This window comes from Bos indicus, chromosome 9, assembly GCF_029378745.1.
Source record: "Bos indicus isolate NIAB-ARS_2022 breed Sahiwal x Tharparkar chromosome 9, NIAB-ARS_B.indTharparkar_mat_pri_1.0, whole genome shotgun sequence".
Classification (NCBI taxonomy): Eukaryota; Metazoa; Chordata; class Mammalia; order Artiodactyla; family Bovidae; genus Bos; species Bos indicus.
The window spans coordinates 13,205,654-13,218,656 of NC_091768.1; positions in this window are offsets into that span (position 1 = coordinate 13,205,654).

Here is a 13,003-nt window from a genome sequence, read left to right on the forward strand (position 1 = left end):
TAGTTTGGAGAGCAAGTCTCTTCCCAACAGGGGTACTGGGCACTCAGGAATGTAGAGGAATTCATGAATCACTTGGTGCCCCCCATCTGACATTTTCTGGGCTGGCCAAATGATTTAATCATGTCTTCTCCCAATACCCCAGTTATAGCGGTAGTCTTTTTGGACAGTGGTGCCACAGGTTTTACTACCGACAGTTCTGTTCCTGTATCCACCATGAAGTCAAGATTTTGGTCCCCCACTTTTAAGGTTATCATGGGCTCTCGGGGACCTGCTATCTCTGAACCCCGGCAGCCCTATTTAATTTCCAAGCCAGCAAGCCCCACAACTGCGGGAGCTTCTTCTTCCTTCCTTGCCTTAGTGCATTCATTCTTCCAGTGGCCAAAAGCTTGGCACCAGGCACACTGGTTTGGCTGTAATGGGGCCTGGGGCCTCTGTTGGGACCGGTTGAAGGACTGTCCTGTCCCTGGGGCAGAGGAGGTTTTCAGGAGGGCCCGAGATGGACTTTCCCAGAGCAGCAGCTAGCATTGCAAATCTCTTGTCTGTTCTCTTTCGTTCCCTCCGACTCTCTGGCAGAGCGCAGTTTCTGCTTAATTCCAACGTCTCCTTCCCCTTCTTGTCAGTACTCACCGGTAGATATGGGTATAGCTTGGGCGGTTCGGCTGGAGCCGGATTCTGGGAAATGCTGGCTAGAGGCTTCTGTCACCGGGGATCGGAGCCTGCTGAGGTGGCGGCTCTACGACCCCAGGGAGAGCTGGCGGAGGAGCAGCAGCTGCTGCAGGACTTCACTTGGCCCTGGATCGGGCATTAAGGCAGCCTCCGGTCCTGGTGGAGCACTGGGAGGCAGGAACATCATTATCCAGTATTGGGGAGGGGTCAGGTCATCCCCGTCCAAATCCTGTAGAATTTGCTTTTTTATCATCAGTCATTTTTTTGTGCCATTAATATTTTTCCCTTTCCCTTCTGGATACAGAACCTTGTCCAAGTAGGAGGGTCTTGAGCTAACCCCAGCCATGAGTCAATATATAGATATTGATCTGGGTGTCCTGGCTCTCCTGTGACTACTATACAGACTGCTTCCATTATTTTTAAGTTTATGGTGTTCTCTGGTGGCCATCCTACTCCCATAGGGGGCCATTCAACCTCACAGAGTATGTGAGGGCAGTTAGACTTCATCTTCACCCCATAGTCTCCTCCTAATCCCGTCTTAAAATTTTTAATCATGCACTCCAATACAGTTGCCTTAGATTCACTTCCCCCCATCTTGCTTACCTTCTTCTACTTTTCCTTTTCGTTCTGTCTATGAAGTTCTCGGTACCCTTTGTATATCTGGTATTTCCACTCAATGAAACACTTAAAGTGCCATTCTGCCTCCTTCCTAACTGGGGTGAGAAGAGCCTTACCTGCCAGATCCCAGAGGGAGAAGGGGGATCGGTGTGTCTTCACCTGGGGGTCAGCACGGCTGAATCAGAACACCACGTGGTCCAAGACTGTTTCTCCCTTAACTTTCAAAGTCCATTCTGCTTTGGTGGACTTGATCAGGTGTGGATGAAAACACAGATGGGTTAAATATCCCATGTCCTAAGCCATCTCCGGAAAGGCCAATTCATACTCACTTATGTATTCCCCTTGTTCTAGCCTGACAATTCCGAGGGGGTCAAGAATTTCACAGCAGATGGGACACCTCCTGGGGGAGGGTAGAATATGAGCACACAAGGACCAAGTTTTTCTCCTGAAAATCCCCTGGCGATTGCTTGGTAATAATTTTCCCCAAGACAGCGTGGACACCACCTCCTAAATGACCTTCACAAATTTCCTTCCTAAGCCCTAACACGCTCATCGACCTGTGTACCAAGCAATTGCCACCTGCCTATTCCAGGCTCCTGTGGGTCCCCGCTCCTTCTGGTCCCTCCCAGGGGGGTGATCAGGCCCCCTCTTCCACCCTGCCGGGTGGATTCCTCCTCACCTGAGCACTCAGTTCCCTTGCTGCCATTCACTACCTGCCAAAGCGAAGAAATGGGGCATTGAAAGGCTGAATTCTTCCAGAGGGGAGAGGCGCCTTCCCCCCTCTAGGAGATTCAAGCCACAAAGCCTCGGGGTGGCCTCAAATGAGACCTGTCTCCTCAAAGGGAGGAGTTTCCCGGCCAATGCACCAAATTTTGTAGCCACGCGTTCCAGGAAACAAACTGACTCAGAAGGACAATGCAGATAGTGGAGTGCAGTTTATTACACCGGCGGGCCCAAGGCAGAGTCTCCTCTTAGCCAAGGACCCCGACCAGCATTTGTGAAAACCTTTTATACCCCATGTGCACTTGTCTGAACCCACCACTCCAAATTCCTTGAGACTTACATAAACCAAGGAAAATACAATCCCAATAACACCATCATTTACGTGCTATGTGTGCTTATGTTAAACAGTCAAACAGTTAGCCAATAATCAATAAACCCGAGGTTACACTCCGATAGATACAGAAAAATTTATGGTCTGTCTGGAGGAAGGGGTGATTAGTGTATGTTTCTCTGAGGCAATGAGTAACCTAGATACGATCTTCAAGCTTCCCCTGTCTGGAGGGGGTCTTATCCTTCAGTTGTTGTTTTCATAGGCACTAAACACAGAGTTCAGAGTCCATTGGAAAGGTGGCCGAGCATGATCAGCATGAACAGGCCTAAGATGGAGTCCAGGCCCTATGAATTCCTTCTTCACTATGGTTAAAAATCTGCCTGTCGATGAAGGGGGCATGGATTCCTGGTCCAGGAGGATCCCACATGGCTTGGGGCAGATAGGCCTGTGCACCACAACTGCTGAGCCCCAACTACTGAAGCCAGGGGGCCTTAGAGCCTGTGTTCAGAAACAAGAGAAGACACCGCAGTGAGAAGCCTACACACCACAGCTGATAAAGCTGGAAAGCAGCAACAAGACCCAGCGCAGCCAAAAATAAATAAGTAAATAAAATAAATAATAAATAAATAAAATAGTAAGCAAAAAAAAAAAAAAAGGAGTTGTCTTGTTTTTCAGACTTGTAGTGTTTAACAGCTACAGAAAGAGTGCTGTTTTAATTGCCTTTCCTTTTGTATTTTTGGTATGTGTGTCTTAGTCTATTTGAGCTGCTATAATAGACTACCATAGACTGGATGGTTTATAAGCAACAATTATTTCTCACAATTCTGGAGGCTGGGAAGTCCAAGATCAAGACTGGCTGATTTTGTGTCTGGTGAAAACCTTCCTGGTTCAGAGACAGCTGTCATTCCCCTGAATCCTCACATAGCTGAAGGGGAGAGGGAGCTCTCTGGGGTCTTTTTTCTTAAGGCAATAATACCATTTATGGGCTCCTCCTTCATGATCTAATCAGTTCCCAAAGGCCCACCTCCAAATGCCATCACACTGGGGATTAAGTTTCAACATATGCATATTCATGGGAAGGGACACAAACATTCAGTCTAGAGCAATATCTAAATCAATTTTAATCAAAGCATAGTTCTTCTCTGGTGTGTGGCTATCAGATTTTTCTTAAGACATATAGTTGCAACATTCAGAGGAACTCAAGTCTAGTACAAAAGAGAAAGGGACAGGAGAAACAGTCCTGGAGAAGAAAGAAGGTTCTGGTTGTTGGTAAAGACAGAGAGAAACCAGAGTCTTTCATTCATGTTAATTTACTTAGTTAACAAGATATTTACTAAGCCCCACAATGTACCAAGCATGAGTTGATGAGGAGACAGAGGAAAGCTTGATCCTGCTTGCAAAGAGCGCAAAACCTGGGGTAATGAGAAGTTAATACAAAAGTGTGATAAGTGATTTAAACAGAAGCTATCTCAAAGTGTCACAGAGAAAACACATCTAACTCAGCACTGAGAATGAAGTGTATGGAGGGTTGGGAGGCTTAAAAGGCATCCAAGAGAAGATGTTGATACTTGACTGCTGTTGTTGTTCAGTCGCTAAGTGGTGTCTGACACTTTGCGACCCCATGGACTGTAGCCCACCAGGCTCCTATGTCCATGGGACTTCCTAAGCAAGACTATTGGAGTGGGTTGCCATTTCCTTCTCCAGAGGATCTTCGGGACACAGGGATTGAACTTTGTCTCCTGCATTGCAGGCAAATTCTTTACCATTGAGCCACCTGGAAAGCCCCTGATATTTGACTAGATCTTTTTTAAAAATTATTTTATATTATCTATTTTTGGCCACACTGCAAAGCTTGTGGGATCTTGGTTCTCCAATCAGGGTTGAACCCAGGTCTTTGGCAGTGGAAGCACAGAGTCCTAACCACTGAACCACCAAGGAATTTCCTTAACATAGGTTAAAAAAAAAAAACAAAAAAAAACTGTAATTTAAAATGTTTTTTAATGAAATGTTTAAACATTGGCTGTCACCCATATTTAACAAATAGTAATAAGGATGTTATTACTTTTCTACACTTTCCACTGTCTATAATATTTCATAAAACAAAAGTTGGATTCTGTGCCCTGGCAAGCTTTTTTTTTGCAATGAGATGCTATAAATGTTTTGGAGGGAGGTAACACTTGATGTATAAGCTCTAAATCTAAATAAATCATTTGGATCTGTAATCTCATCTGACCACCACTCCAGGCCCCAGCAGGACAAGTATTTGAAGGCTCATTTTGTAAATTAGGAAAGAGAGGCACAGAGAGAGTAAGTTGATAGGAATAAATGCTGTAAGAACATATGATTTTATTAAAAACACTTATATTTGTCAATTATCCTTCAGAAGCAACACTAACGGTAGTGGCTTCTGGGCATGAAAAATCCATCAGAGGTATTTTTTTCCTTATTAAAGGAATCGTAACAGTGACATTTATGGCATTTATAGCTGATGTGCTATAAGTAAGGTGCATTTTGGAACATAAGCTTCTTAGAGCTGTGAGACTGAGATAACAGCGCTCATTTCATGAGACTAGAAAATTGAGGCTCGTGGAGGCCTTGTCCACCAGTCACCTCCCTCAGTGGCGTTCTCCGGTCCTGGAGCCACATTCTTCTCACTTTACTATGTTGCTCCTTTTTCACCAACTGGTGCCCAAGGTGTGTTTTCCAAGCCAGATGGGCTGAAGGGGCAGCAATCTGTGGCTTTGCCATCCCTAGTTTGGGGCTGTAAGACTTGTGCATCGTCGTGAATCCTAAGGTCTGCTTGCCTTGCAGCAGGTGCGTTCACACACTGCTGCTGCTTGTTAGCGATGGGCTTGTGAGCAATTTTATCTCACTCCCTTGCTGGCATTTTTTCTGCCCATTTTTCTTATTTCCACTTCTCTTCAGTTTACGGCCCCAAAGCTGTGAGGACTCTGTCTGTCTTTTATTTCTTTATTTATGATTGCACTGGGTCTTCATTGCTGGCGTGGGCTTTCTCTAGCTGCAGTGAGCAGGTGCTACCCTCTAGTTTTGCTGTCTGGGGCCTCTCATTGTGGTGGCTTCTGTTGCAGAGCATGGGCTCTAGGCAGATGGGCTTCAGTAGTTGCAGCATGTGGGCTCAGTAGTTGTGGCCAACGGGCTTAGTTGCTCCACGGCATGTGGGATCTTCCCAGACCAGGGGTCAAACCCATATCCCCTGCATTGGCATGTAGATTCTCATCCACTGAACCACCGGGAAAGTCCGACAGGTGGATTCTTAACCGCTGGACCACCAGGAACGTCCTCTGTCCATCTTTCTGATCTTTCTTCGAAATTCCTTGCACCAGCAGTTGTCCTAGGGCACCCTGTCCTGTCTTCAACAGGGAAAAGCTGCCCTAAAAAGTTGCCATATCCCAGAGGAAAGTGTGGCTTCTTGAGCTGCTTCTTGGCAAAAGGCTCTTGCTTGTCCAGCTTTGGGCCAGTCCCAGGGCCTGTGGGTTCCAGGAGAGGTGATGAAAGGCAATGACAAATACCTGCCTTGACAAATGGAGCACATGCTGGATGCTTGAGAAGGCAGTGTGCTGGCAGTGTCTGTCCTGAGATGCTGCTGCTGTACACTCACTGCCTCACCTGCTAGGTGAGGCCTTCACAAGTACCGGCATCTTTGAGGACCTTTACCCCCCAACCCATTGGCAATTTGAAACTACTGAAAGACTCTAAGTGGAATCCAGAAGAATCAGCTAAAAATAATTCTTGAAAAGCACCCTGATGGAGTAGACTGGCCCCAGAGAAGGCTACAACACTGGATCCAAGGGTTGGCTCTGATATTGGGATGTTACAGAAAACTCTGACGCAGCCTGATTTAAATAAAAGGGAAATGTATTATTTTTCAAGACCAGAAGTAGGATGAGCTCCAGGCGCTGTGTGATGTCACTAAGGAGCCCAAGTTCTTTCCATCTCCCCACTTCCATCATCTTCAGGGTTGGTGACATCCTACCACCAATCCTGCTGGTTGCTCCTCATGTCTCTGAGATGCTTCTCACTAAGGCTGCCAGGTGATCAGAGCTAGAGGCTTCCTTCATCATCACCACCAGGCGGAAATCTCACCCAAGTGTGGATCATAAATCTTCTGCTTTAGTCTCATCAACCCAACTTAGGTCTCCAGTCTAGACTTAACATGGGTTGCCACGAGAAGGCCATGTTGATGGGCTCAGTTCACTTCAGTCGCTCAGTCGGGTCTGACTCTGAGACCCCATGAACCACAGCATGCCAGGCCTCCCTGTCCATCACCACCTCCTGGAGTGCACCCAAACCCATGTCCATCAAGTCGGTGATGCCATCCAACCACCTCATCCTTCGTTGTCCCCTTCTTCTCTTGCCCTCAATCTTTCCCAGCATCAGGGTCTTTTCCAATGAGTCAGCTCTTCACATCAGGTGGCCAAAGTATTGGAGTTTCAGCTTCAACATCAGTCCTTCTAATGAACACTTAGGACTGATCTCCTTTAGGATGGACTGGTTGGATCTCCTTGCAGTCCAAGGGACTCTCAAGAGTCTTCTCCAACACCACAGTTCAAAAGCATCAATTCCACTGCACTCAGCTTTCTTTATAGTCCAACTCTCACATCCATACAGGACTACTGGAAAAACCATAACCTTGACTAGATGGACCTCAGACCTGCCTAATCCAAAATGGAAGATACTAGGTACATGTGGCTACTGAGCACTTGAAATGTGCCCAGTCTGAATTAAGAGAAGCTCTAAGCATAAAATACTCATCAGATTCCCAAAACTTCTTTCTCTCTTCCTCTCTGTGTGTCTCTCTCACATACACAAGTAAAATATTGATTTAATGTTTTTTTTTAAACATTTATTACATGTTGAAAATGTTAACATGCTTTGGGTTGACTAGGTTAAATAAAATTTATTATTAAAACTAATTTCTCCTTTTTAGTTTTGCTTTATTAATGTGGCTACTAGAAAACTTTAAATTACCTAAGCAACTCATTTTATATTTCTGTTTGCTTAGAAAAAACAAGGGTCTACTTCCAGAATGTCCAAGAGACCACTAAGGTAGGACCTAAATCAAATCCCTTACAATAATACAGTGGAAATGACAAAGAGATTCAAGGGATTAGATCTGATAGACAGAGTGCCTGAAGAACTATGGATGGAGGTTCGTGACATTGTACAGGAAGCAGTGACCAAAATCATCCTTAAGAAGAAGAAATGCAAAAAGGCAAAATGGTTGTCTGAGAAGAGAAGAGAAGCTAAAGGCAAAGGAGAAAAGGAAAGATATGCCCATCTGAATGCAGAGTTCCAAAGAATAGCAAGGAGAGATAAGAAAGCCTTCCTTACCCATCAGTGCAAAGAAATAGAGGAAAACAATAGAATAGGAAAGAGTAGAGATCTTTTCAAGAAAAGTAGCTATACCAAGGAAACATTTCATGCAAAGATGGGCTCAATAAAGGACAGAAACAGTATGGACCTAACAGAAGCAGAAGATATTAAGAAGAGGTGGCAAGAATACACAGAAGAACTATACAGAAGAGGTCTTCATGACCCAGATAACCACGAAGGTGTGATCACTCACCTAGAGCCAGATATCCTGGAATGCGAAGTCAAGTAGGCCTTAGGAAGCATCACTATGAACAAAGCTAGTGGAGGTGATGGAACTCCAGTTGAGCTATTTCAAATCCTGAAAGATGATGCTGTGAAAGTGCTGCACTCAATATGCCAGCAAATTTGGAAAATTCAGCAGTGACTACAGGACTGGGAAAGGTCAGTTTTCATTCCAATCCCAAAGGCAATGCCAAAGAATGTTCAGACTACCTCACAATTGCACTCATTTCACACGCTAACAAAGTAATGCTCAAAATTCTCCAAGCTAGGCTTTAACAGTAAATGAACCAAAAACTTCCAGATGTTCAAGCTGGTTTTAGAAAAGGCAGAGGCACCAGAAATCAAATTGCCAACATCCGCTGGATCATAGAAAAAGCAAGAGAATTCCAGAAAAACATCTGCTTCTCTGACTACGTTATAACCTTAGACTGTGTGGATCACAACAAATGAATAAAAATTCTTATAGAGATGGGAATACCAGACCAACTGAGAAACCTATGTGTGGGTCAAGAAGCAACAATTAGAACCAGAGATAGAAAAACAAAACGGTTCCAAATTGGAAAAGGAGTATGTCAAGGTTGCATATTGTCACCCTGCTTATTTAACTTATATGCAGAGTACCTCATGAGAAATGCCACACTGGATGAAGCACAAACTGGAATCAAGATTGCAGGGATAAAGAACAATAACCTCAGATATGCAGCTGACACCATCCTTATGGCAGCAAGCGAAGAGGACCTGAAGTGCCTCTTGATGAAAGCGAAAGAGGAGAGTTAAAAGTGACTTAAAACTCAACATTCAAAAGACGAAGATCATGGCATCCAGTCCCATCACTTTATGGCAAATAGATGGGAAAACAATGGAAACAGGGAGAGACTTTTTTTCTTGGGCTCCAAAATCACTGTAGATGGAGACTGCATCCATGAAATTAAAAGACGCTTGCTCCTTGGAAGAGAAGTTATGACCAACCTAAACAGCATATTAAAAAGCAGAGATATTACTTTGTTGACAAAGGCCCATCTAGTCAAAGCTATGGTTTTCCCAGTAGTCATATATGGATGTGAGAGTTGGACCATAAAGAAAGCTGAGCACTGAAGAATTGATGATGGTTTTGAACTGTGGTGTTGGGGGAGACTCTTGAGAGTCCCTTGGACTGCAAGGAGATCAAACCTGTCAATGGTTAAGGAAATCAGTCCTGAATATTCATCAGAAGGACTGATGCTGAAGCTGAAGCTCTAATACTTCGGTCACCTGATTCAAAGAACTGACTCATTGGAAAAGACCCTGATGCTGGGAAAGACTGAAGTCAGGAGAAGGGGACAACAGAGGATGAGATGGTTGGATGGCATCACCGACATAATGGACATGAGTTTGGGTAAACTCCGGGAGTTAGTAATGGACAGGGAGGCCTGGTGTGCTGCAGTCCACGGGGTGGCAAAGACGTGGAAATGACTGAGCGACTGAACTGAACTGAACTTCCAGAACTGGAGATGGAAAGATACCTGAATAAAATCATGGTTCTTTTAGTAGGATGTCTTTTCTTTTTGAAATTTTACATAAACATGTATATAATGTATCTATCTATGTATGTAGATATTTAGCAGAGAGGATGAATGGAGCACAAACAATGTAGGGCTATACATTCAGGGAACTATTTATGGGAAAATGTGCTGTGCTAAGTATTGTGGGGGAAAGAAATTGCTGATTGAGCAGGGGAGATAAGATATGTAGGCATGTGAGTGGTGCAGATAATAGCAGCTGTATGATTTCAGACTTTGGAGAGTTTCTGTCTAGGGTGACAATGGAATGCTGGTGTGAGCTGGGCCTTGAGTAGATGGAGTTTCAAAAAAAGAAGGCAGTTGGGGAGAGTTACCTTGGGGGCATTCTAGGTGGAGGGAAAAGCACAGAGAGAATGCTGAGGCAGGAGAATATGAACTGGAATTTTAGTTTAGCTGAAACTGAGAGTTAAAGAGAAAGACTGGGTCACACTGCTTCAAAACTTACACTGCTGGGTAAATACTAGCAACAGATTTATTTTAGGATGGCTGGTGAAAACATCTGTTAGAGAGGTATGGACAGCGCTAGAACACATTTTTGCTAACACATCTTTAGCAAATGAGCTTAATTAAGCCACTTCACATGTCTATTCCCCTTAGGAAGCATTTGCAGGTCAGGTCTGCACAGCTTAGTGCTTGGATGTGTGGACTCTGGCACAGACTGCCTGGGTTCTAATCCCACCTGTACAATGTATTAGAGGTGAGATTTTGGACAATTTACTTCACCTCTCTTTGCCTCATTTTCTCTATTTGTAAAATGTGAAAGATAATATTATACTTACTTCCTGAGGATTAAATGACTTAGATTAAATGAGTTCCTCTGAGCACTCAGCGTGCACATAGTATGAGCTGTGAGTTCATTAAAAAGGCAATCGGTTGAGTATTGTTGACTACACAGAACTAGGCAACTAGGAGTTCAGTTCAGTTCAGTCGCTCAGTCCTGTCCGACTCTCTGCGACCCCATGAACCGAAGCACACCAGGCCTCTGTGTCCATCACCAACTCCCAGAGTCCACCCAAACCCATGTCTATTGTGTCGGTGATGCCATCCAACCATCTCATCCTCTGTTGTCCCCTTCTCCTCCTCCCCTCAATCTTTCCCAGCATCAGGATCTTTTCAAATGAGTCAGCTCTCTGCATCAGGTGGCCAAAGTATTGGGGTTTCAGCTTCAACATCAGTCCTTCCAATGAACACCCAAGACTGATCTCCTTTAGGATGGACTGGTTGGATCTCCTTGCAGTCCAAGGGGCTCTCAAGAGTCTTCTCCAACACCACAGTTCAAAAGCATCAATTCTTCTGTACTCAGCTTTCTTTATAGTCTAACTCTCACATCCATACATGACTACTGGAAAAACCATAGCCTTGACTAGACAGACCTTTGTTGGCAAAATAATGTCTCTGCTTTTTAATATGCTATCTAGGTTGGTCATAACTTTTCTTCCAAGGAGCAAGCGTATTTTAATTCATGGCTGCAATCACCATCCACAGTGATTTTGGAGTCCAGAAAAATAAAGTCGCTAGTGTTTCCACTGTTTCTCCATCTATTTGCCATGAAGTGATGGGACCAGATGCCATGATCTTAGTTTTCTGAATGTTGAGCTTTAAGCCAACTTTTTCACTTTCCTCTTTCACTTTCATCAAGAGGTTTTTTAATTCCTCTTCACTTTCTGCCATAAGGGTGGTGTCATCTGCATATCTGAGGTTATTGATATTTCTCCCGGCAATCTTGATTCCAGCTTGTGTTTCTTCCAGTCCAGCGTTTCTCATGATGTACTCTGCATATAAGTTAAATAAGCAGGGTGACAATATACAGCCTTGACGTACTCCTTTTCCTATTTGGAACCAGTCTGTTGTACCGTGGCCAGTTCTAGCTGTTGCTTCCTGATCTGCATATAGGTTTCTCAAGAGGCAGGTCAGGTGGTCTGGTATTCCCATCTCTTTCAGAATTTTCCACAGTTTATTGTGATCCACATAGTCAAAGGCTTTCGCATAGTCAATAAAGCAGAAATAGATGTTTTTCTGGAACTTTCTTGCTTTTTCAATGATCCAGCAGATGTTGGCAATTTGATCTTTGGTGCCTCTGCCTTTTCTAAAACCAGCTTGAACATCTGGAAGTTCACAGTTGACGTACTGCTGAAGCCTGGCTTGGAGAATTTTGAGCATTACTTTACTAGCGTGTGAGATGAGTGCAATTGTGCGGTAGTTTGAGCATTCTTTGGGATTAGAATGAAAACTGACCTTTTCCAGTCCTGTGGCCACTGCTGAGTTTTCGAAATTTGCTGGCATATTGAGTGCAGCACTTTCACAGCATCATCTTTCAGGATTTGAAATAGCTCCACTGGGATTCCATCGCCTCCACTAGCTTTGTTTGTAGTGATGCTTCCTAAGGCCCACCTGACTTCACACTCCAGGATGTCCGGCTCTAGGTGAGTGTGAGTGATCACACCTTTGTGATTATCTGGGTCGTGAAGATCTTTTTTGTACGGTTCTTCTGTGTATTCTTGCTACCTCTTCTTAATATCGTCTTCTGTTAGGTCCATACCATTTCTGTCCTTTATTGAGCCCATCTTTGCATGAAATGTTCCCTTGGTATCTCTAATCTTCTTAAAGAGATCTCTAGTCTTTCCCATTCTATTGTTTCCTCTATTTCTCTGCATTGATAACTGAGGAAGGCTTTCTTATCTCTCCTTGATATACTTTGAAACTCTGCAACTAGGAAGCTATTGCTAAAATAACTACTTTTTTCCAAATTTGTTTATAGGTAAGTAACAGCTCTGTGTGGGCTCCCCAGGTGGCGCTAGTGGTAAAGAACCTGCCTGCCAACACAGGAGGTATAAGAGACGTGGGTTCCATCCCAGGGAAGGTTCCCTGCAGAAGGGCATGGCAATCCACTCCAGTATTCTTGCCTGGAGAATTCCACGGAGACAGAAGCCTGGTGGGCTACTGTCCAAAGGGTTGCACAGAGTTGGACACGACTGAAGAGACTTAGTAGGCATGCACAATAGTTCTGTGTATATAAAGATAATGCACAAAGAGCATCCCCAGGAAGAAATACCATTGTCAGGTCAGTCTGACACAGTCAGGCTAGTTCCACATTTCCTGCCACACTTGCTAACCCAGCTTTGCTGATGTCCACAGAAATTATTGCAGAGTTTGCAAATAAATCTCCAAGTATCCAACAAAAGCAGTACAAAACACACTAATTAGCTGTAAGAGCTCTTAATAAAGATAGGTGTCTTTTCAAAATACACTGCTGAATTGGGCTTTCTTTTCTTTTAAAACTGTACCTTCACCTGCTTCTCTACCGCCCTCTTTCCTTTTCACTGGGAGTGTGAGGGGTAAGGAGTAGTTTCTGAATTCAGATAAATTGCTCAGATCTCCCAAGGTGAACCTGGTTTGCCCCAGATGGGTTTTCTGCCACTGTTTGGGTGACTAATTAATAGTATGCTTTGCCCTCTGAGAAGTCTGTTTTGTTTGCTTCTATCTTGAATTT